The sequence below is a fragment of the Notamacropus eugenii genome, chromosome 5 (genome assembly GCF_028372415.1).
Source record: "Notamacropus eugenii isolate mMacEug1 chromosome 5, mMacEug1.pri_v2, whole genome shotgun sequence".
Lineage (NCBI taxonomy): Eukaryota > Metazoa > Chordata > Mammalia > Diprotodontia > Macropodidae > Notamacropus > Notamacropus eugenii.
This window is the reverse complement of record NC_092876.1, coordinates 87,959,940-87,985,173: the sequence shown is the minus strand read 5'-3', so window position 1 is coordinate 87,985,173 and position 25,234 is coordinate 87,959,940. Positions and strand designations below refer to the sequence as shown.

At 39.2% G+C, this 25,234-nt stretch overlaps 1 pseudogene; it reads left to right on the top strand.

Annotated features, from left to right (window-relative positions):
* The first annotated feature begins 14,019 nt into the window (after window positions 1-14,019).
* On the top strand, window positions 14,020-17,946 carry LOC140504782 (calcium-binding mitochondrial carrier protein SCaMC-2 pseudogene; annotated as a pseudogene).
* The last annotated feature ends 7,288 nt before the right edge of the window (window positions 17,947-25,234 follow it).

Here is a 25,234-nt window from a genome sequence, read left to right as displayed (position 1 = left end):
AAATTTCATGCTCTCTTACAGTGGAGGAGGTGAGAGACAGGGAGAAAATTTGGGACTCAAAACCTTATGGAAGTGAATGTTGATAACTAAAAATAAATAAATTTTTAAAAATGTATCATTGAAAACTAAGTGTACAAAAGTAAGAGGGCTCTAATGTTACCTGACAAAATAGAATTCAATTTTGAAAAAAAAATTGAAGGGAAATGAAGACATTACATAATGATAAAGCAAAATGAATAAATACAACAACTACTTTTTATTTTTACTTACTAAATAGTTTAATAATTAAATTTTCAAAAGAACACTTGACAGTGGTATGAACAGAAATCCAAACATGAAAATGAAAAAAGGACTATGAGCATAACAAATTAAAACAAAAGTGTAATAATAAAGAAATAAAAAGCCATACAACTACCACTTGCTTCTGGAAATGTATGATAACATATAATGGAAGTACTTTGCTTTCAGGTCTAAAACATGTAGATATTTAGCTGTTGATTCCAGGGTGCTAACCTTGTGATGAGAATATAGACCATTGATTAGGTATATAACTTGATCTGGGGTATGCTCCAAAGACACTAGTCACAATGGCTCATGCTCTTTCTTACCTGCCTGTATCTCACTGAGAGGGACAATGCCATAAGTGTAGAGGTCTCAGGTCCTCTTGATGTGAGATCAGTATTTGGCCAGTGAATATGCATCTTGGTTCTTTGCCTCTTTTGATTTGTTACTGCCAAGTTCAGAGGGAGACTGGAGATGGCTATGACTCTGAGAAAGTAAAGGGTCAGTATAAACTATGTCAAGTATACAAAGGCTGTGATGCACCAGACTAGATGTTCAAATACATGTCAAGATTTGTCAGAAGCTGCAGAGTAAGGTATGAGTTTCCCAAAGAATTTGTTTTATCTAACAGTGCAGTAGCAGAGATACACAACTATCCATCCATCCATCATACCATGTCGGGAAGTAAACTTGTGCTTTTTCAAATTTTATCTAATATTTTTTCTTCAATTATGTGTAAAAAACAATTTTAACATACTTCCCCCCCAAAATTTTGAGGTCCAAAATCTTTCTGTCTTTCCCCTCCCCTGCTGATTGAGAAGGCAAGTAATGTGGTTATAAATACACAGTTATGCAAAACACATTTCCATGTGAGGCATTCTGTGAAAGAAACAATAGACAAAAACTCCAATAAAAATAAATAAAAATCCTTTGATCTGCATTTAGGTTCTTCCAGTTTTTTCTTTGGGGATGGATAGCACCTTTAATCATAAGTTCTACAGAATTGTCTTGGATCATTGTATTGCTGAGAATAGCTAAATTATTCACAGTAGATCATCATACACTATTGTTGTTATTGTGCACAATGTTCTCCTGGTTCTGCTCATTTCACTTTGCATCAGTTCTTGTGAGTCTTTCCATGTTTTTCTGAGAGCATCATGCTTATCATTTCTTAGAGCACAATATTATCTCTTACAATCATATATAGGAACTTGTTCAGTCCTTCATTCCCAAATTGATAGATATTCTCTCAATTGCCAATTCTTTGCCACCACTAAAAGAGCTGTTGTAAATATTTTTGTACGCATAGGACCTTTTTCTTTTTATGGGAGGGGGGCGGAGTTCTACAAATACGTTATTATTAAACACATTTTCACATTAGTCATGTTGCATAGAAGAATTAAAATGAATGGGAGAAACCATGAGAAAAATCAAACCCAAACAAAATAACGCAAGATAAAATATTGTTCTTCATTCTGCGTTCCAGTTCCACAGTTCTTTCTCTGGATGTGGATGGCATTTTGTCTCAAGAGTCCGTTGGGAATGTTTTACATCCTTGCATTGCTATGGAGGGCTAAGTCTACCAGAAAAATTCTTCGCACCCTGTGGTTGTTACTGTGTACAATGTTCTTCTGGTTCTGCTCCTTTTACTCAGCATCAGTTCATATAGGTCCCTTCAAGCCTCTCTGAAGTCTTCCTGTTTATCATTTCTTATGGCACAACAGCATTCCATTACATTCATATACCACAACTTGTTCAGGCATTCCCCAATTGACAGACATCCCCTCGATTTCCAGTTCTTGGCCACCACAAAAAGAGCTGCTGTAAATATTTTTGTATGTATGGGACCCTTTCTCAATTTTATGATCTCTTTGGGATACAGTCCTAAAAGTGATATTGGTAGGTCAAAGGCTATGCAGATATTTTGTAGCCTTTTGGGCATAGTTCCAAATTGCTCTCCAGAATGGTTGGATTAGCTCAGCTCCACCAACAATGAGTTAGTGTTCCAGTTCTCTCTCCCACATCTTCTCCAACATTTGTCATCACCCTATTTTGTTATATTAGCCAATCTGTATACAAGAATAAGGTCCAAATGGATATATGATCTAGGTAAAAAGACTGATACTATAAACAAATTAGGGGAGCAAGGAATAGTGTATTTTTCAGATTTATGGAGAGTGGAGAAATTTATGGCCAAACAAAAGATAGAGAACATTATGAAGTGCAAAATGGATAATTTTTATTACACTAAATTGAAAAGTTTTTCACAAACAAACCCAATGCAACCAAGATTAGGAGGGAAGCAGAAAACTGGGAAAGAATTTTTGCAACTAGTGTCTGTGATAAAGGCCTCATTTCTAAAACATATAGAGAACTGAGTTAAGGTTATAAGAATACAAGTCATTTCCTAATTGATAAATGGTCAAAGGATATGAATGGGCAGTTTTCATAGGAAGAAATTAAAGCTATCTATAGTCATATGATAAAATTCTCTAAATAACTATTGATTTAGGGAGATATAAATCAAAACACCTCTGAGGTATCACGCCCTTTTATTTTATCTCTTTGGGATACAGACCTAGTAATAGTATTGCTGTATCATAGGATGTGGATGGCTTTATCTCCCTTTTGGCACAATTTCAGATTGCTCTCCAGAATGGCTGAATCAGTATACTGGTTCACCAATAGAACATCAGTGTTTTAATTTTCCCACATCCCCTCCAACATTTGTCATTTTCCTTTTCTGTCGTATTAGCCAACCTGACAGGTGTTAGGTAGTATCTCCAAGTTGTTTTAATTTGCATTACTCTCATTAATAGTGATTTAGTAAATTTTTTTACATGAGTACAGATAGCTTTAATGACTTTGTCTCAAAACCATTTCTTCATCTCTTTGGACCAGTTATCAAGAGAGGTAATAAATGTAAGTTGGTTAAAAACAACTGGCATAGTTCTCACTCAAGGTTAACAGTGGGAGTGGCAGGAAGAATGCCATAAGTAGGGCTTGAAAAAGAACTATAGGAAAATACCCCAAAACCCTGAATAGGAGATGTAACTGACTTCCCTCCAGGGCCCTAAAGGGAAAATATTACTGATTGCATTTTAGAAATTTAGAACAGATGAACAACATTGAAAGCAAAAAAATGTAAGTAATACTGTTGAATTAATTAATAATACTAGAACCTGTCATACCAATCAAGCCACCAAGGGATTACCTCTTATAGCTAGGAAGAAAATGATTCATCTGGAGGAATTAAAGGTCAGGTGTGTCAGGGAAACTTACTTTTAAAAGCAGGAACAAATGGGACCTAAAATACCAGATCTCAAATTATACTAGAAAGCCATAATCATCAAAATTATTTGGTACAGGATCAGAAATAGAGTGGTGTATCAGTGGAACACATTAGATACTCAATGCACAGAAGCAAATGAATAGAATGCAACCTAATTTTTGATAAACCCAAAGATCTCAGTGTATCACCAAGGCAATATTCACAGCACTGATGGTGATTATGAATATGCCAGCATAATCTGAATGGCAAAGTGTATAACAGACTCTCCATATAAAAGGCAGGAAAAAAACATTTATTCAGACACCAGAAAGCCAAATCCCAACATCAGAAAGCTAAACCCATCATAGTAAGAAAGAAGTCAATACACATTAGCACTGCTGGGGCAAAAGCCATTTCCAAGCTTTCCCCACCTCTACCAGGGCTTTGCCACAAGCAAATACTCTGTGCCTGCCTGCGTCCTCTATCCTCTGCTGTAATCACTCTCACCAACTTCCTCTCAGTTCTGCTCCATCCTTGCTGTTCCATCCATTCAGCAAGTTCCTCCCACCACATGTGACTTAGGCTTCCATGAGATTTAAGCAGGTCACATGGGTCTTTTCATGGATGGGAAAGATCTTCAAATTAAGCAAAAATATATTAATAATATACTTAGCTATTTGGAAAAGTACTCACTATTGAATAAAAACTATTTGGAAAACTGGAAAACAGTCTGGCAAAAATGAAGTATAGATCAAAATATCACACTGTATACTAAGACGACCTCCAAATGGGGACATGATTTAGGTAGAAAACATAATCATATTCAGATGTAAACATAATCATAAACAAATTAGAAGACACTAGAGAAAATACTTTCTAGATCTTTGGCTACGTGGAAAATTCATAACCAGACAAGAGATAAGGAGGTTCATTAGAGGTAAAATAGATGATTTTGATTACATGAAATTCAAAAAAAATTTGTGCGCAGACGAATAAAATCAGTTAGAATTAAAAGAGAAACATGAAACTAGGAAAAATGTTTACAGCATGTTTTTCTTATAAAGTTCTCATTTGTGTAATCTATGGGGAATATATTTAAATTTATAAGAATATGAGTCATTTCCTTATTGATAAATGGTCAAAGGTTAAGAATTGACACTTTTTAGAGAAAGAAATCTACTCTATCAATTGCCATATGAAAAATGCTTTAAATCTTAGTTAATTAGATACAAGTACATTAAAACAACTCCGAGGTATGATCTCAAACTTATTGTACAGGGAGTTAAAGATCTTCCCTACCCATTAATAGACCTCAGGTGGGGCTATTAAGGGAAGCTTGATTAGAGGACTCTTGTTTGTATGAAGGCCCACACCTTTTGTTAGTTGTTAAAGAGGTACTGGGTCAAGAGGGTCATATACTCCACTTTTGAAATTTATATTTACACTCTGGGGTGAGGTTTTACTTTGGGGTTCAAATCACTGGAAGAGTGTTTGTGTGAGTAGGCCAGAGGAGACTCTGGGTAGCCACTGTGGAGCTCTCCCCATTTCCCCCTTTGAAAACCCAGATGTTGGAGCTTCTCTTTCTGGTAACAATGTATGTATTGTCTATGATCAGACAATTGGAAGCCCTATCTTCTGGTCTTTTGGTTGTAATTTCTGCTTGTCCTTTCTGTTGGTATTTTCTCTGAAGTTCAGGGGGCTGATTTTTTCCCCTGAACTAAGGGAATGATAAATGTGCTTGATTAAAGTAAGATTGTTTACCCCTTTTAAGGTTGCTTTCCTTAGGAAAACAGATCTAAGAACCTATGCAGCAGGCCCTCCTGTGTATGCTGGGGTGTTTGCTGTAACACTTATCAAATTGGAAAATTTCCAAAAAGCAAAGTGAGAAATGCTGGAAAGTGTGTTGGAAAAAATAGCACCATTAATTTAATGCTAGAGACAGTGTGAACTAGTTCAACTATACTGGAAACGATTGGAAATGAATCCAAGAAGCTATTAAAATGTAAATAGTCTTTGACTCAGCAATACTGCTCCTAAATCTGTTTCTCAAATAAATAGAAGAAAAAGGAAAAGGACACATATGAAGAAAATACCAGTAGCAGCTCTTATTTGTGGTGGTAAAGATTTGAATCTGAAGAGGTACCCATCAGTCTGGGAAGTCCTGATCATCTTATGGCTTATGAATATGATAGATTACTATTGTATTGTGAGAAATGATGAGGGGACTGGTTTAAGAGAAAGCTGAGAAGGCATATATAAAATGATACAAAGTTAAGAGAGCAGTCTCAAGAGAAAAATTTATATAATAAAAACAATATATTAAAGACAAACAACTTTGAAGTACTTAGGAACTCTGATCAACATAGTAAATAATCACAATTCCAGAGGATTCATGATGAAGCATTCTACCTATTTTCAGAGAAAGAGATAATAGACTGATCCCACTTTCCTCATGTAACAATGTGGTATAGTATATTCTCCAGTTGTTGGGGAGAAATGCTTGTACTTGTGTTCTTAAAGTATCTGCCAAGTGCAGATCAAGTTGTAAAAGCTACCTGATGCTAGTTGGTTAAAGGCAATGCTCTACAATCTTCCCTCTAGATTTAGGTATCCAGGTTTTCATTCATGGTTTCTGAGAGGAATTTGATGGCTGTTGTTTCCTGGTGTTTATGTGTTCTCAACTTGCTTTTTGGAAGGGTCAAATGATTTTCCAGGTGACTACACAATATGACCAGGCATTTTAATGCAGAGTTGTTTTTTGGTAAGGTTTTTTCAGTCACACAGTTTTTTCAATCATACAGACTCAGATTTGTTTTGATCCTTAGCCATTGTGGTCCTTGCATGAATAGTAGGGAGAATGATGTTCTTGAAAAAATGTAAACTTTTGTTTAAAAATTTCTTCATTTTCTCATTTACTCTATTTCAACAATATTCTTTGATATGTGTTTATTGGAATGTTTCCAATTATATATAAAGACAATTTTTTGCATTCATTTCTTACAAAATTTTGTGTTGCACACTTTTCTCCCTGTCTTATCCCTCCTCTCTTTCTAAAATGACAAGCAATTTGATAGTTTACAGTTTGTGCTCATGCCAATCATATTTACAGCATATTGAAAGGCAAAAAGGGGGAAAATTCCACGAAAAAAGAAAGGGAAAAGAATCTTTGATCTGTATCGAGAATCCATTGGTTCTTTCTCTGTACGTGTATAGCATTTTCCATCATGAGTCCTTTGTAATTGTTTTAGATCACTGTATTGCTGAGCAGAGCTAATTCATTCATAGATGATCATCACACAATGTCACTGTTACTGTGTACAATGTTGTCCTCGTTCTGCCCATTTCCCTTTTTCTTAGTTCATACAAGTCTTTACAGCATTTAATAAAATCTGCCTATCATTACTTATTGCACAGTAGAATTCCACTCCATTCATGTGCCATAGATTGTTCAGCCATTCCCCAACTGATGAGCATCCCCTCAATTTCTAATTTTTTGCAACCAGAAAAAGAGCTGTTAAAAATATTTTTGTTCGTGTGGATTCTTTGAACTACCCTCATCCAGCCATTTTATCTCTTTGGAATACAGGTCTAGCAGTGGTATTGCTTGATCAAAGGGTATGCACAATTTGGTTGCCCTTTATGCACAGTTCCAAATTGTTCTCCAGAATGGTTGGATTGGTCCACAACTTCACCAATAATGCATTCGAGTACCAATTTTCCCACATCCTCTCCAGCATTTATCATTCCCCCCCCCCTTTTTGTTACATTAGTCAATTTGCTATCTCAGTGTAATTCTTTAAAAAAAATTTTTTTTGGATGGAATATGCAGCCTGTAATTCTCTTTAACCATACCAGATTGTTCATCTCCAAGTTGTCTCCATTGCCAAAGCAGGCTGGGCAATAAGTCCTTAATTTGCAGGCCAGGTCAAGAACTGTCCTCTTTCAGATGGCTGTAGGGAGGACAGGAGTTAGTTTTCTCCAAAAGAAGTCAGCAAATGCTGTGATGGAGATTCTACCTCAGGAAGCCATCTTAAACTTCATGAGGAATTCCTGCTTTTTATTTTCCATATGTGTAATAGAAATGTTTACTCTCTTGAATGCTGAATACATGTCCCTCAGACTTTTGTATTGCCTTTTGGTATATATCATGTATGCATATCTATTTATATACATGTGTGTGCATATGTATGTATATATATCTGTGTTTATGTCTATCTATACATGTATATATATGTGTGTATACATGCATTCTACATACACTTATGTACAGACATATATGTATGTGTATGTACGTATATGTATACAGACAAACATCCATCCATCCTTAGAGATGGAGAGTGGGGGAGAGAGAGAGACAGAGAGACAGAGACGGAGAGACAGAGAGAGAGAAAGAGACAGAGAGAGACAGTGAGAGAGACAGAGACAGAGACAGAGACAGAGAGACACAGACAGAGATTGGTTTCGTTTCCCTGCACACGTGTTCCCAGCCCTCTTGGCCAGGGCACCTGGGCTCCAGTCCTCTATTTCCTCATCCGAAACTGAACCAAAGCGCTTCCAGTTCCCATTCACATCCTAGGAAACCTGCCCTGCAGTTGCTCCAGCTGACCGCTGGGGGTCCCCCTCTCGCCGCCACACTCCATAGTACTTCTCAGAGATGGTCCGTCCATTTCCCAGAATTCCTCGGGCTAGAACAGGTTCTTCCCCCAAACCCCGACAAATTCAAGCTTTCATCCGTGTTCTAACAGCGTTGTTGCTGCGGATTGGTTTTTCCAGTTGTCTCCAAGTCTTCATTTAAGATACAGGAGTGGTTCGCCATTAATTTCTCCAGCTCACTTTACAGATGAGGAAACTGAGGCACGCAGTTTAAAGTGACTAGCTTACGGTCACACTGCTGGTAAACTTGTGAGACCCTATTTGAAGAACGAGTGCTTCTGACTTTGGGCACAGCCCTCTCTTTACTGTGGTTCCCAGCTGTCCCCTGGTGGCGCTTGATCGAATTCAGATCAAGTGCATTGGGGTCCTGAGGAGTTCTGGGAAATGTAGTTCAGATTGGGTCGGTGCGCAGGCGCACTTTCAAGCAGGTACGTGACGTCGTCTGAGCACTGACCAAGCAGCTGAGAGCGACTCTGAGGATGGTCCCTAAACAGATCAGAGAAAGCTTGCGTTGACGTCAGAAAAGATTCCCTCTCGCTTGTGGCCTCCATCGATACTCGGGGGGAGACGACTATGTGTAGGCGTAAAGTAATAATTTCTCCAGGAAAGGAGCTGTCCTGGGAAACGAAGAGATGGACCCAGAAGATGGGGGCGGGGAACACCTGACAGACTGCACCCCAGAAAACTCCTGTAGCAGCCCCAGGAATCGCAGGAGAACTTGCTGGTTCTGCGGCATCAGAGGCACGAGTGGGCCCCCCACGCATGCACTCAGTGTGTCCCAACCACGTGTGTTCCCCACCTTTGAGTCCCGTGGGTAGTCTTGCTCTGAGTGGCCCTTCTTTCCACGGAGTCTTTGTCCTTTTATGTGAGAGTAAGCCCAGGTTTAAGGGGGGGCAGCGTTCGATCCCAACGTGTCCAACTACACTACTTCATCTTCAGATGTTCGACTGTCACGTTCTGCTCTTCCTGGCACCACCCTGCCATCCATTGCTCAGTGTCCTTTGTCAAGGGAAGCTTAGAAGGTATTTCACCTGTTATCGGCTCTCTGAGGAATCACGGCCCCTCTAGGGTCAGCTTCATTACCTATGATTCTCCTTGTAGTTATCCTAACTCCTCTTCCAGTATTTTTCTCCATTTAGGTTACCTCTGGGACATAGGTGCAATTATCATCCTCACTGTACAGTTAAAATAACTGAGGCAAACAGGATTTAAGTGACTTGTCTAAGGTCACACATCTAGTAAGTATCTGAGGCTGGATCTGAAGTGAGATCCTCCTGACTTCAGGTATATCACTCATCCACTGTAGCACTTTGCTCTTCTTGCTGTTTTACTGCTGCTTATACCCACTTTGTCTATTATATTGCTTTGTAAATAACTTGAAAAGCTAATATGTCTGACTGAGTGGGATAAAGTGAAGACTTCTCAGGAGAGAGACTCATCTAAAGTGGAGCAGACATTAGGCCTGAGGTTCAGTTTCTCAGAAATCATATGATGTAGGGAAACTTAAAGGTGTAAAACCACCTGCAACCCCTCTCCCCTTGTTTGCTTAATCCATTTCCTTATCATATTGTGCGAGCAAGACCCATTGTAGAACAAAGGGAATGTTTGTTCAGGTTCTTTCTTGATTCTTTGTATTTGGGACAAATTTCTGTGAATAAGTTGCTTGCTCAAAATATTAAACAATAGAGTTAAAGGTTAAGTTGGGAGGGGTTTGTGGTTTTTAGCTATATAACCATTCATCTGCTTCTGTATGGGACCTCCTCTTCTCTAAACCTTATGGGGGAGGGTGATGCCTCCTTCCTGCAAAAAACAAATCAAGAACTTTTTGTTTGTACTTTGAGATGCCTCTGAGCAGTCAATTTGAGTAGGGGGTCTCACCATCCCACACATGACTGATTGTTAACAGAGAGCATACAAGCGGGAATGTGTGAGCCATAACGTTGTTCTAGTCCATTTGCATTAATCATAAAGCCCCTCCTTTCTCTTCTCCTTGATTCTTTCTCTGTTTCTATCTCTCCTCTTCCACTCTTTTTTCTTCTTTCTTTCTTTTCTCTTTCTCTCCTTTCTTTCTCCCTCTCTCCCTCTCTTTCTCCCTCTCTCTTTCTCTCCAACTTATTCTGTGGCCTGGGTTTTTTGTCTTTGGGTTTTTTGCCTCTGCTCACTCAGGCTCCAGGATTGCTGGCCTCAGATGTGCTTCCTATGGGATGAAATACCTTCCCCGGGGTCTCATTCCACCCAGGTCAAGCTGAGATAGAGGAGGGCTTAAGATGTGAAACAGATAGCATTTCATTTTAGGTTGTGCTCCTCTGACTCCTTTGGGGAAATTGCAGGAATAAGATTAGGATGCCTGGGTTTGAGTTGAAGGGTTGAGGACTTTAAGAGTGCCCTTTCTTCTGCCTTTCCTGTCCACTCTCCTTTGGGTATGTAAGTTGATGTGGAGGCTTATGGCCACATCAGCAAGTGAGGGACATGGAGGTAGGGTATAGCTTATGCTTCACAGAGGTTTTAATATACAGGCACAGTCACAGAGGGAGAAAGAAACCAAATTAGGTAAACACAGCCACTCACTGAGTTTCCCTGCCTCCCTCTATTATTCATGAAGAAAGGCAGCTTTCAGTTTGTTTTCTTAGTGTTCTCTTTCCTGGAATTGCACCTCTAGCAGCAGTTACTGTTCAGTCAACAAACACAGACTGCTATCAAAGTGCAGGGTGACATGGCATCATAAGAAATGAAATCCAGAGAAGAGCAGGTTTTGTGTTTTATCATCATGTTCAATCTCATATACACTTAAAAAATTAAACTGTAGTCAGCAAGCCCATGAACAAGCCTTGCTTAAGTGTTGTTGACTCAGTGCTAGGCAGTCTGCTAAGAGCTGAGGATACACACACACGCAAAAGGACAATGTTTCTTGAGTTCAAGGAAATCCCATTCTAATGGTGGAGACAGAATGTCAAAGATCTGTGTGTCTCCAAGTTATATCTAGGAAAGGTGGAAGGTAATCTCAGAAGGCAAGACATTAGCAGATGGAGGGAGGGAGAAGAGGGAATCAGGAAAAGCCTGCTGCAGAAGGTGAGATTTTGATGAGGGCTGGAAGAGGGGGGTGAGACCCCTACAAAGACTAGGGTACAGGGCAAGTCACCTGGAATGAATTTGTAGACACAAATATTCTTGAGGTCAAGGTAAAGATTTATTATACTTTTCAGCAGGCAAGAGTTCTTAGGGAACCTGCAATCTTAGAGGGGTACAGGTAAAGTTTATATAGGGTGTTCTATTGTAAAACCTGCCAAATATGCTAATTAGGTGTCCCAGGGAAGAAGTAGGCAGTGGTTAGTTCTCAAAGGAACATGCAGTTTTGGTATCTACTCTCCAGGTATTTACCCAGAGTTCTTTGGCAAATAGCCCAAGGGTGCAGGGCTACATGGGGGTGTGGTTTAAGCCTGAAACATCACTAAGTCACCTAACAGTACCAACTAAGGACTACCAGGCTGCTCTAATCAATATGTTGTTAGAAAAGATAAATGTAAGGGAGTATAAGTCTGTCTAAGTCTAGGATATATATGACTTGTCAGTGAGTAGTAAATGTCATTGTGGTCCAGTACACAGCCAGTTCAGCCAGTACACAGCTGGTTCAAACTAATAAATTCTTTAGGTGCAGCTGGCTACTGCAGCAGAAAGGGAAATAACTGTTTTTACTTGGGCAGGTTGTCCTTGAGCTGGGGAGAAACTACCTGGGATAGTATTTTGAGGTTAGGGAGAAATGTGATTTTTAGAGAGAAATATGATTTTACTGCCCAAATATGATTTAGATGTTCTAAGCACATACACCCAAGCACCCCATCAATTTGAATTGTTATCAAGGAAGCCAGGGAAATTGAAAGATGTATACAAGGAGAGAGAATGTTCTAGGTACAGGGTATAGGCAACCAGTGGCCAGGAAAAGAGACAGAAGACGGAGCATCCTAAGCAAGAAACAGACAAAATAGTCTGTGCAGTGGGATCTGAGAGGATGTGGGAGGCAGGATAGTCTAAGTCTCTTAGGTTATGTCAGTTTTCTGCATCCACAAGGTTATGAGAATCTGAAATTCAGGTTGGAAACTCTTGATAAAAACTCTGATTCTCTGAGGAGGAAATAGTTATTTTTCCCAGTGCCTTTCACAGGTTTCCAAGCCCATGAGGCTCACTATTCTCCTGTCATCACAACAAGGTCTATAGTCATCTTCCTCTTGCATTGCTCCTTTCTGAAACCTTCAGTTTTTCTTTTCCTCTGTCGTTTTATAAAATTGGCCTCGGGTTGCAGATTTTGGTCTCTGATAAAAACAAGTCCATCACAGGTTTTGTTTTGAGTGATTCCTATTGGGTCATTGGAAATAGAAATCATGTGTCTGGGTTTGAAATTAGTTAATTCTATTTTCTGCACTTACCTTTTTAGAATTTACTTTTTCAATTTTAAGAAAACATTTTTACATTTCTTGTTATCTATTGACCGAGCTTCATGTCTACATTTTTTCAGTATAAATTACCAGTTTTTTAAATTGTCTTTTCAGTTACTAATCCTGCTTTACCCCCCACCATTTGCTGCAAACCACAGAATTTATTTCTCTTCATAACGATTCAATATTTCACTTTTTTCAAACGTGATAAATTTCTTAGCCTTATGCTGTTTTACTTGCAAACCATGTTTCAGATTTTTCCCAGATCTAATTTCCTTTTATTTCATTCAATCTGTTTTGCACTTACCTTGATATTTTTACATATCTCAGATTCATTGTCAGTCAGTCAACAAGCATTTGTAAAGGACCCACTATGTGCCAGGCACTGAGCTAAGCATCTTGGATACAAAGAAAGTCTCTCTTCTTAAGGAGCTCCTTCTTGTATTCTCTAAGGTGAAAACAACTGTGTACCAATAAGATACATGCAAGATAAATTGTAGACAATCATATAACATACCTTGGCCCTAACTACCTAAGGGTCTGGGAAATATTTAACTACTCCCATAGGGTTCTCTAGTACCCTTAAGTGTGTGGGGCTTGCCTGGGTTCTCTGTGAAGGGCTATAGTCCCAAGTGATGTTCTTCCCTTTCATTATAAGGATCATTTCATGCACTCCAGTTCTACTTGGCTACTGACATTTATCTTTTCAAAGGAATATTTACTTCAAAATGTATAATAACAAATATACAAACAGATTCCCAGCACATGGAATGCATAATCTTTCTTGTACACCACCTTGACCTCTGGGTAGGGATGGGGATTAGGTTCATGGCTTTGCTCAGCCCTATGTTCCAAGTCCAAAACCCTTCTTTGGTGTCCAGTCTTAGGTGTGTTGATTTCTTGCCAAGGAGGTTGGCTACATTATCATACCTGCAATCTTATTGCCATGACTCCAGTTCCCAAAACTAACTACAAGATGGATGATGATTACCAGTGGCACCTACAAGTGCTGACAATTAAAACCAAACAGAAACAAACATCCCCAGATACTGGAAGTAAAAGAAAGGGAAGGGTAAGGATGTCATTTCCCTTCCCTGGTTCAGTTTATTGTACCCACTGGGCTACCCATGCTGGGAATGAATTGTGGTTTTTCTCCTCAGCCTGGAACAGAAAAGAGCTTTCAGGAGGAAAGGGGAGGAGGAAAGGATGAAGTCAAAGAGGAAGAGAGAGAGAGAGAGAGAGAGAGAGAGAGAGAGAGAGAGAGAGAAGAAGAAGAAGAAGAAGAAGAAGAAGAAGAAGAAGAAGAAGAAGAAGAAGAAGAAGAAGAAGAAGGAGGAGGAGGAGGAGGAGGAGGAGGAGGAGGAGGAGGATCTATCTATCTGTCTATCTATCTATCTATCTATCTATCTATCTATCTATCTATCTATCTATCCATCTATCTCTCCTTCATTTCATCCTTTCCCCCTCCCCTTCCCTAGTATTAAGGGGATCAGGAAAAGGTTCTGCTTGAAGGTAGGATTTTAGCTGCAGCTTAGAAGCCAGTAGCCAGGAGACTGAAATGAGGAGGGAGAGAGTTCCAGGCATGGGAGATGGCCAGTGAAAATGACTGGAGTGTGAGGATGGAGTCTTTTTGTTTAAGGAAAAACAAGGAGGTAAACAAGGAGTTCAGTGTCTCTGGATGGCAGAGTACTTAGTGAGGAATGATGCGAAAGAAAACTGCAGAGGTCGGAGAGGGCCAAGTTGTGAAGGATTTTCCATAATGCTGGATTTTACATTTGATACTACAGGCAATAGGGAACCAGTGGAGTAGATAGAATGAAAGTAGAGGTTGAGGTGACATAATAAGATCTGCACATTATGAAAATTAATTTGACAACTGAGTGGAGAATGTCTTGGATTGGGGAGAGATTCAAGGAAGGGAAACTAAACAATATATAGTCCAAGCATGATGTGATGAAAGGCTACACTCGGGTGGTGACAGTGTCAAAGGAGAGAAGGGACAGAGATGAGAGTTATTGTGAAGGTAAAGTCAATAAGACTTGGCAAACGGCTGGATGGAGGGTTGGGGAAAGAGTGAGAGAGAGAGAGACAGAGAGACAGAGACAGAGAGAGAGACAGATAGACAGACAGACAGACAGACAGAAACAGAAAGAGAGACAGAGGCAGAGAGAAAGAGAGACAGAGAGACAGAGAGAGAGAGAATGAAGAGTTGAGGATGACACCCAGATTTCAAACCTGGTGGTTAAAAAACTGTTGTGTTCTCAACAGAAATGGGAAAGTTGAGAAGAGGAGAGAGCTTGTGGGAAAAGAAAATAAGTTCAGTTTTGGACATGTTGAGTTTAACACGGGACATCTAGTTTAAGATGTGTAATAAACAGTTGGAGGACACTGATCCCTGCCATTTCTGTGGTCGCACCACCCCGCTTCCAGCAGCCCCTTCCACCTCGCCGAGCACCCGATGGTGAGCAACGTGCTTTGTTGCTGTGTGGCCTCCCTACCAGCCCCCAGCATCGCTCCTGCCCAGTCACCAGCAAGGTACCCTTGTGGCGGCGTGGTGTGCGGGTATCCTGACTATAGCCTCAACCCTGACTGCAGCCTCTGCGTCAACGACCTGGTCGTGGATCTGTGGCCTGCATCGCACTGAAGTCGAGCTCTGGAAAACGGTAAAAGCTGGAGATGAAGACCTGGATGGGCAGCTGGATTTTGAGGAATTTGTTCATTACCTTCAAGACCATGAGAAGAAACTGAGACTTGTCTTTAAGAGCTTGGACAAAAAGAAGGATGGGCCTGTTGATGCTTGGGAGATCATGCAGTCCCTGTGGGATCTGGGGGTCAAGATCTCTGAACAACAGGCTGAAAAAATCCTTAAAAGCATGGATAAAAATGGAACTATGACAATTGACTGGAATGAAAAGAGAGATTATCATCTTTTGTCCCCGTTGAAAATGTTCCTGAGATCATTCTGTACTGGAAGCATTCCACAATCTTTGATGGGGAAGAGAATCTAACAGTCCCTGATGAATTCACTGTGGAAGAAAGGCAGACAGGGATGTGGTAGAGACATCTCCTAGCTAGAGGAGGAGCAGAGCCTGTATCCAGGACATGTACAGCCCCTCTGGACTGGCTGAAGGTGCTCATGAAGGTCTATACTTCCTGTAGAAACAACATGTGTGTTGTTGGAGGGTTCACACAGATGATCTGAGAAACAGGGGCCAAATCTCTCTGGTGTGGCAATGGCATTAATGTCATAAAAATTGTCCCAGAATCAGCTATTAAATTTATGGCCTATGAGCAGATCAAGCATCTTGTTGGTAGTGACCAGGAAACACTGAGGATTCATGAGAGGCTGGTGGCAGGCTGTCTGGCAGGCGCTATTGCCCAGAGTAGCATCTATCTATGGAAGTCCTAAAGACAAGGATGACACTGCTTCAATTGAGGGAGCACCAGAAGTGACCATGAGCAGCCTCTTCAAACAAATCCTTCAGACAGGAGCATTTAGCCTATATAGAGGCTTGGCCCCCAACTTCACGAACGTGATGCCTGCTGTGAGCATCAGTTATGTGGTATATGAGAACCTGAAGATCAACTTAGGAGTGCAGTCTCGGTGATGAGAAGGTTGGCTCCAGACTGTTGGACTTAAGGATCTTGGCCTGAAATCCCAGAATGTATAGCCATCTCATTCTGTGAATGTGTCAACACTAAGCTGACTTAAGCCAAACTGTGAAAACCTCAAAATGTGTATGAGATGTAGAAGAGGCAGGGGAAAAAAGAGGTCTGAGCCTTTGGTTGACAGGTCAGTCTTATTGTCCCAGATCTCATTGTAGACCCCTGAGAAAACCCTATTCATTCCAACAAAGCCTCCCTTAGGAGCCTAGGCAGGGGAACAAGACCTGGGGCTTTCAAGTAATGAGAGAAGTGCTCCCTGCCATGCCTGCTGAAAAATAGAGGTTTGGGGACTGGCTTACCTCCACCATCTTGTGCTAAGTAACCAAGCTATTTTTTCCATGGGATCTAAATTAACTCTCTGATTTGCTAAGGGTTTTCCCTTTTCAGTCTTTGCTCACTTCCTATTTACTGTTCTAATCCTTTTTTAAATTTTATTTTTCATTTTTAACACAATTTATAATAGATAAAACAATTCATACTTTTGGTCAGGTGATACTTCTTTTTAAAGCATTTACAATATGGACCACAAAATAATTTTTTTTTTAAACATTAACTAACTGAGACACAAATAATATTTATGTTGCTAACTTCACAAACTCTTGACCCAGTTGTCTCCACAGTATTACTAAGAATTAAAGGACCCTAACTTATTGTTGGTTTAAAGTCCTATGCCTAGTACCTTTATTTTAGATTTAATCTCAGATGTTCCCCTACCAATAATCTATAACTGAATAGATCTGGTATTAAGCTTACAAACCTTTTGACTATAGGAAATTGCCACCAAGAGTAGGGACACTGCAAGGATACAATATCTCCCTGACTTCATGTCAATTCCAGGCAGGATTTGATTGTCCACTTGCATTGAGTCAGGCTTAAAGTCTGCCAGGTGTCAATGGGGAAATTGAGTCAGGAGTATCCTACCTTAGCCCAGGATGAACAGCCGCTCTCCCACCCTTCCCATGAGATCAACTTTTGCAGTTTATACCAGCATCTTACCAGCTTACTGGCATCAAGGATTGAAGGCTCAGATTGTCTTTCTCGCTACCCATACCTGGAGTTAGACTCAGAAGAACAGTCACTTAATACTCCCATGGCATCTAAAAATGGCAAGTTCTAATAACCAGGTTTCAGATATGATTATAATTTCACTTTGGCTAAGGAACATCTTTTGAGGCAAGTCTGAAGTGGCTTACATGCCTTTCTATACATGTTCTAGTTCCTGGTTAAATGGCAATCATAAAATCAAATTTACCATTAAAACCTTGACATTTCCATCAAAACCAAATTTTACCTGAGGTTACCTTCCTCTAGGAAATTTAGACTGAAATTCTTTCCCCCCAACTAAAGATATCATTGATTTATTCTCAGTAATTAATTCAGTCAATTGTTTTAATACTAATTGTTTTTACCTCACTTTGTAACATGTCCAATTTTTCTCCCCATCACTCCCCTCCCCCCTGCTTCCTAGTACCTTGCATTCTGATACTCCTTCCCTCAATGTACCCTCCCTTCTATCACACCCCACCCTTCCCTTATCCCCCTCTTCTCTCTTTTCTTGTAGGGCAAGATAAATTTCTATACCCCATTCCCTGTAGTTCTTATTTCCTGATTATATGCAATAAAAATTCTCAACATTCATTTTAATACCTTGAATTCCAACTTCTCTTCCTCCCCCCTCCCTCCCCAGCCCCACTGAGAAGGGAAGCAATTCAATGCAGACTAAATATGTGTTCTTTTGCAAAAAACTTCCATAATAATCATGTTGTGTAATAGTAATTATATTGCCCTCTGTCCTACTCTATCCCCCCTTATTTTTTTCCCCACAATTGATCTTGTTACTTCCCAAAAGTGTTTGTTTCTAGTGACTCCATTCTCCCATTTGCCCTCCCCTCTAACATTCCCCTCACCCCACTTGTCACTCTCTCCCCTACTTTCCTGTGGTGTGATATAAATTTTCATATCAAATTTAGTGAGCATGTTATTCCCTCCTTCAGCCACATGTGGAGAGAGTAGCTTCATCTTTCCCTTCTCCTCTTCTCCCTTTTCTCCTCCATTGAATATGATTTTTCTTATCTCTTTTGTGAGTTATAGCCTGCCCCATTCCATTTCTCCCTTTCTCTTCCCGGTATTTTCCTCCTTCACCCCTTAATTTTTATTTTAATTTTTTTTTGTTTGGATATCATCTCTTCTGATATAACACACCCAGTACTCTCTATCTATCTATCTATCTATCTATCTATCTATCTATCTATCTATCTATCTATCTGTCTATCTATCTATTTATATATGTGTGTGTGTGTGTGCGCATGTGTCTGTGTATGTATGTACAATCTCTCCATATACACAAATACCAAAAAAAGGTTCAAGAGTTAAAAATGTTTTCTTTCAATGTAGTAATGTAAACAGTTAAGCTTTAGAGAGTCTTTTATGATTTTTATTTCCTGTTTACCTTTTCATGCTTCTCTTGATTCTTCTCTTGGGCAGTCAAATTTTCTATACGGATCTGATCATTTCCTCAATATGAATGATTGAAAGTCCTCTATGTCATTGAATGACCATTTATTCCCTTGAAATATTATACTCAGATTTGCTGGGTAGATGATTCTTGGTTTCAATTCCAGTTCCTTTGACCTCTAAAATATCCCATTCCAAGCCCTTCGATCTCTTAATGTTGAAGCTGCCAGATCCTGTGTTATTCTGATTGTATTTCCACAACATTCAAATTGTTTCTTTCCAGCTGCTTGAAGTATTTTCTCCTTGATCTGGGAACTCTGAAATTTGGCCACAGTATTCCTAGGAGTTTCTCTGTTTGGATCTCTTTCAGAAGGTGATCGGTGGATTCTTTCAATATTTATTTTGCCTTCTGATTCTAGAACATCAGGGCAGATTTCCTTGATAATTTCATGAAGATAATGTCTAGGTTCTTTTTTTGATCATGCCTTTCAGGTAGTCCCATAATTTTTACACTTTTTTCTCCTGGATCTATTTTCCAGGTCAGTTGATCTTCCAGTGAGATGTTTCACATTATTTTCTATCTTTTCAAATTTTTGGTTTTGTTTACTAACTGCTTGGTTTAACTCATAGTCATTCATTTCCCTGAACTCAATTATCCCTTTCAACGAATTATTCTGTTTAGTGAGCTTTTGAACCTTCTCCTCCATTTGGCTAATTCTGCTTTTTAAAACCTTGTTCTCCTCATTGGCTTTTTGGACCTCTTTTCCCAATTGAGTTAGCCTCTTTTTAAAGCTGTTAATTTTCTCAGCATTTTTTTGGTTCTCCTTTAGTAAGCTGCTAACTTGTTTTTTAAGGTTTTCTATTACCTGAGCCCAGTTTAAGTTCCCTTTGGGGGCCCTGGAGGCCTTGACTTCCTCTGACAGTATGCCTTGTTCTTCCTCATCTGAAAAGATGGGGAGAGACACCTGTTCCCCAAGAAAGTAACCTTCTGTGGTCTCATTTTTTCCCCTTTTTTGTGCATTGTCCTAGCCAGTTACTTGACTTCTGAGTTTACTAGGCATAACCACCTCTCCTCCAGTTCTGCCAAGTCAGCATTTGGGGGCTGAGATTCAGATGAGCTGCTCCCAACCCTCACGGGTTTTAGGCAGGGGCAGGGCAGCTATTCAGTGTGATATTAAGATCAGCTGCTCAGGTGGGGGTGGGGTTGACACACAGGGCTCAGTTCCTCAGGGGGTTTAAGATGAGACCTTCAACAATGGATGCAGGCTACTGCCTGCTTTGGGAGCCCCATACACTGCTTCTCTACTGCTGCCACCTGAGGAGGCCTGAGTTATGAGGACACCTTGCTCCCTTCTCAGCCAGTCAAAAGACTCTCTCACTGACCTTTGGTGCCTGTGCGTTGAGGGATCTGTGGTGCTGCTGGAGATTCTGTCCCTGAAGGCTGCTTGGATCTGCAGGCGAACTGGTGCTGTCATTGGTCCTCTTTGAAAATTAGGGATAAATGCAAGCAACGGAGGAAAATGTAGAGCTGATTAGTTTTCAGGTGCAGATTTAATGGATGGTGGCTGTAGTCCCTCTCTGCTCTGAATGAAGGACCAGTGACTGCAACAATACCAAGAAATACAATTGAGAGAAAAAAAGACAACACTGCATGCTAGAGTATTCCTGTTTCATCTGCTCAGCTGCAGTCACTGTTTAGTTGGTATAGTCTCCTCATCATCTTTCCAGGAGTTTGGTAGATTGCCAGATCCAGGGTTCCCAGACCAGTTGTTGGATGTATGGATGTCAAAAAGAGCCCATCCCAGGTCTCTGCAGTTCTGCTGCTGGTGCTCCTGCTGCTGTGGTTTTAGATCTTTAGCACGATGCTTGGCACAGAGTAGGGATTTAATAAATGCTAGGTGATTAACTTACTGTTGGGGACTTCTGCTTGCTTGGTAGCTAGCTGCACCCTGGAACAAAAAGTCAGGAAGATACTGTACTTCAGTCCCACATTTTGGAGCAGACTTGGCCCAGAAAACTGCTGCCTTTCACTCTTTTACTAGGGGAAGAGAGGCTATGCATGCACAGAATAATTTTTAAACCATTACAATAGAAAAGAAAACTTCAGTCAAGGCAGAGAGAAACCCAAGATGACTGAATTGTGAGTAATGCACTGAAAACAATAGGCTTCAAGCCTGCTGTCATGATTGAAGGTGCATCAGTAAGGTATGCAGCCTTTTAAAGCCAGTGACAATCAACGTAGTGTTTGGAACAGGTTTGTAATAGAAACAGGTATGAAAAGCATTAAAGTACAGCCATTTTTCCTAACAAAAAGTTACCTCAGATAGATTAGAAAAAAGCAGGAGAAAAAGTGAAAAAACAGGAAATATAAAAGTCAAAATTCTAGTTATAATGGGAGGGGAGGTAAAAGTTAAAGATGTGAAAATGTTAAAAATGGAAACAGTGTGTAGTCTTCTTTACATTTTAATAGTAAAATGCATTTGATGAGAGGCAGATCTGACCTAACCCAGCAAGATCTTAGATGAAATCCTGCCTCTTCTGCCTACTAACTACGTGGCCTTGTGCAGAACATTTAATTTCCAAGTGTCCACAGGCAGCTCCCTAAAAATAAATTGCAAAGTAGGTGCCCAATATCTTTTGTCAGATTTTTTTCAGCAGGGAATTTCACATACTGATGAAATCTTATGTCTATTTTTTCTAAAGTGGAAATATTTACTGAAAGTTTAAATAAACTTCACTGTCTTCACACATCAACAAGAATAATAATAAGGAAGTGGCAAAAAACTCATTTATTAGACAGAGCAGTAGATTCTCCCATTAAAAGAAAAAGAGTTGTAAAAGAAGGGATCAAGCATCATAGCCCATTAATAGGTTGCTTGCAGGAAACATATTTGAAACAAGAAGATCTAGGTAGATTAACATTTAAGTGTTACTATCAAATGTATCATTCATATGTAAGTGTAAAAAAACAGGAGGAACTATAATGGTATCTGATAAAGTAGGATTCTATTTAGAAATAAATTTGTGAAAAATCAGGACATGTTATAATGATAAAGAAAAAAATGAATACAATTATTCTCTATTTTTACTTACTAGACAATTTAATATTTGAACTTTTAAAAGAAAGCTTCATAGTGCTATGAAAAGAAATCCAAAGGACTAAGAGAATGTCATCAATTAAAACCAAAAGCACCAATCAAGAAACAGAAATTCATACAAGTACTGCTTGCTTCTGGAAATATATGCCAATATATAATGGAAGTGCCTTGCCCCTAGATTTGGAACATGTGTAGATATTTAGGTGTTGGTTCCAGTTTGCTAATCTTGTGTTGAGAATACAGACCATTGGCTGGCTGTATAAGTAGATCAGGTATTTTCCCCAAAGACACTAGTCAGAGTGGGGCTTGCTCTTGGTATATCTCTTTCCTACCTGCTTATATCTCACTGAGAGGGATAATGTTACAAGTGTCAAGGGCTCAGGTCCTCTTGATGTGAGATCAACATTTGGCCGGTGAATATGGACCTTGGTTCTTTGCCTTTTTGAATTTGTCCTTGCAAAGTTGAGATGGAGATTAGAAATGGCTGTGACTGAGGATGTTAAAGGCCTAGTGTAAAGTACATCAGGTATATAGGGACTGTGATACACCAATTCTGAAGTTCCAGTATATGCCAGTTTTGTTAGAAACTACACAGTGAAGAATGAATTTCCCATAGAACTTGTTTGATCTAGCACTGAAAAAGTAAATACACACTCATCCCTCTACCCATCATGCCACTTTTGGAAGTAAACTTGTTTTTTTAAAAACGTTATTTAATATTTTATTTTTCCCCAATTACATGTAAAGAGAATTTTAACATTCTTTTATTTCTTTTAAATTTTGAGGTTCATATTCTATCCCTTTATCCCCTCCCCCCCTCTGAAAAGGCAAGCAATTTGACATAGGTTATACATGTACATTTATTCAAAACACATTTCCTACTTGTAAGGTATTCGGTCAAAGAAAAAAGCAGACCAAAAACCCTAAGAAAAATAAAGAAAAAGTTTCTTTGATCTGAATTCAGGAGGGGGCCTGAGTTATGGAGACACCCCACTCCCCTCTTGGCAAGCCAAAAAGACTCACTCAGTCCCAGCGCCTGTGGGTGGAGGGACCTGGGTGGCCCCTGGAGATTCTATCCCTGAAGCCTGCTTGGATCTGCTCCCCTTGGTGCCCTGTGACCAAGGCAGGGCTGGGCTCTGCTCCAGGTCCAGTGTGTGACAGACCTTTCCCGTCAGGTTTTCAGGGCTCTCTGGAACAGAAATCTCTTCCACTCCATTGTTCTGTGGCTTCTGCTGCTCCAGAATTTGTTGGGAGTTCTTCTTTACAGATATTTTATGGGCTGTGGGTTCGGAGCTAGCATATGTGTGTCTTTCTACTTCGCCATCTTGGCTCCTCCCCCAATTGCATTTAGGAAAGTTAGGCCAGATGAACATTTAGAGGGAAAAAAAAGGTAATAAAATCTGTTTAATAAAGAAATCTTCATAGAGCTAGAAAAAAATGATTCTTTTGGATGAATTAAAGGTCAAGAATACGAGAGAAATTAACTTTTAGAAAAAAAAAAACAAATGGAACCTAGAGTACCAGATGTCAAACTATACTACAAAGCCATAATCACCCATACTGTTTGATACAGGATAAGAAATAGAGTAGTGGATCAAAGGAACAGAGTATGTATGAAATATAGAGATCAACTGAGTGGAATGCAACCAGTTTTTGATAAACCCAAAGACCCCACTAATGCGGAAAATACTTACTATTTAACAAACCGTTGGGTAAACTGGAATGCAATTTGCCAAAATGAAGTACAGATCAAAATTTCACACTTTATATTAAGACAAGCTCCAAATGAAAACATGACTTAGGTATAAAGGGTAACATCATAAACAAAATAGAAGATACTAGAAAAATAATTTTTAGATCTTTGGCTAGGTGGAAAATTCACAAAAAGATAAAAGATAGGGAGGATCATTAAAGGTGAAATGGAAGATTTTGATTATATGGAATTAAAAACATTTGTGCACAAGCAAAACAAATTCAGTCAGAATTAAAGGAGAAGTAGCAAATTAGAAAGAAAAGAACCTATGAATCAAGTTTTTCTTATAAAGTCTCCTTTGTAGAATATGTAGGGAATTTATTTAAATTTATAAGAATAGGAGTCATTTTCTAATTGATGAATGATCAAAGCTTAAGAATTGATACATTTCAGAGGAAGAAATCCAACCTATCAATTGTCATATGAAAAATTCTTTAAGTCTTAGATAATTAGATAAAAGTACATTAAAACAACTGTGAGGTATGACCTCACACTTATCAGATTGGAAAATTTCAAAAAAGGAAAATGATTAATATTGGAAGGGCTGTTGGAAAATAGCACCATTAATGCAATGCTGGTGACAAGGTGAGCTGGTCCAGCCATACTGGAAAGCAATTTGGAACTGAACCCCAAAAGCTATTAAAATTTTCATAGTCTTTGTCTCAGCAATGCTGCTACTACGTCTGTTTCTCAAAGAAATTAAAGAAAGAAGAAAAGGATACATATGCAGAAAATATCAATAGCAGTTCTTTTTTGTGGTGGTAAAGATTAGAAACTGAGGAGGTACCCATCAGTTGGGGAATTCCTGAACAAGTTATAGTTTATGAACGTGACGAATTACTATTGTGTTGTAAGAAATGATGAGGGGGGTGGTTTCAGAGAAAGCTGGGAAGACATATACAAAGTGACACAAAGTTAAGGGAGCAGATTCAAGAGAGCAATTTATATAATAAAAACAATATTTTAAAGACAACTTTGAAATACTTAGGAACTCTGATCAACACAGTGAATAATCAGAATTCCACGGGATTCATGATAAAGCATTCTACTTATTTTCAGAAAAAGAGATAATGACTGATCCCACTTTCCAAATGTAACAATGTGGTATACTATAGAGCATGTCTCCAGTTGTTGGGGAGAAATGTTTGTACTTCTGTTCTTACAATATCTGCCAAGTGTATATCACTTTGTAAAAGCTACCTGATGTTTTTTGGTCAAAGGGAATGTTCTAAAATCTTCCTTCTAGATTGTGGTATCCAGGTTTCCACTCCTGGCTTCTTAGAGAAATTCGATGTCCATTATTTCCTGGAGTCTAGTGGTTCTCAACTTTCCTTTTGGAAGGGTCAAATGACTTCCCAAGTAACTACACAGTATGTCTAGCCATATAAATACAGAATTGTTTTTTAGTACGGTTAAATGAATACCCTAGATGATTACATAACTTTTTCAACCATACAGACACAGATTTGTTTTGATCCTTAGGCACTGTGGTCTTCTCTTGAATAGGAGGGAGAATGACTTACTTGAAAAAATTTAAACTTTTATGGAAAAATTTCTCCATTTTCTCATTTACTCTAATTTCAACAGTATTCTTTGACATGTTTTTGGTATAATTTTTAAAAATGTA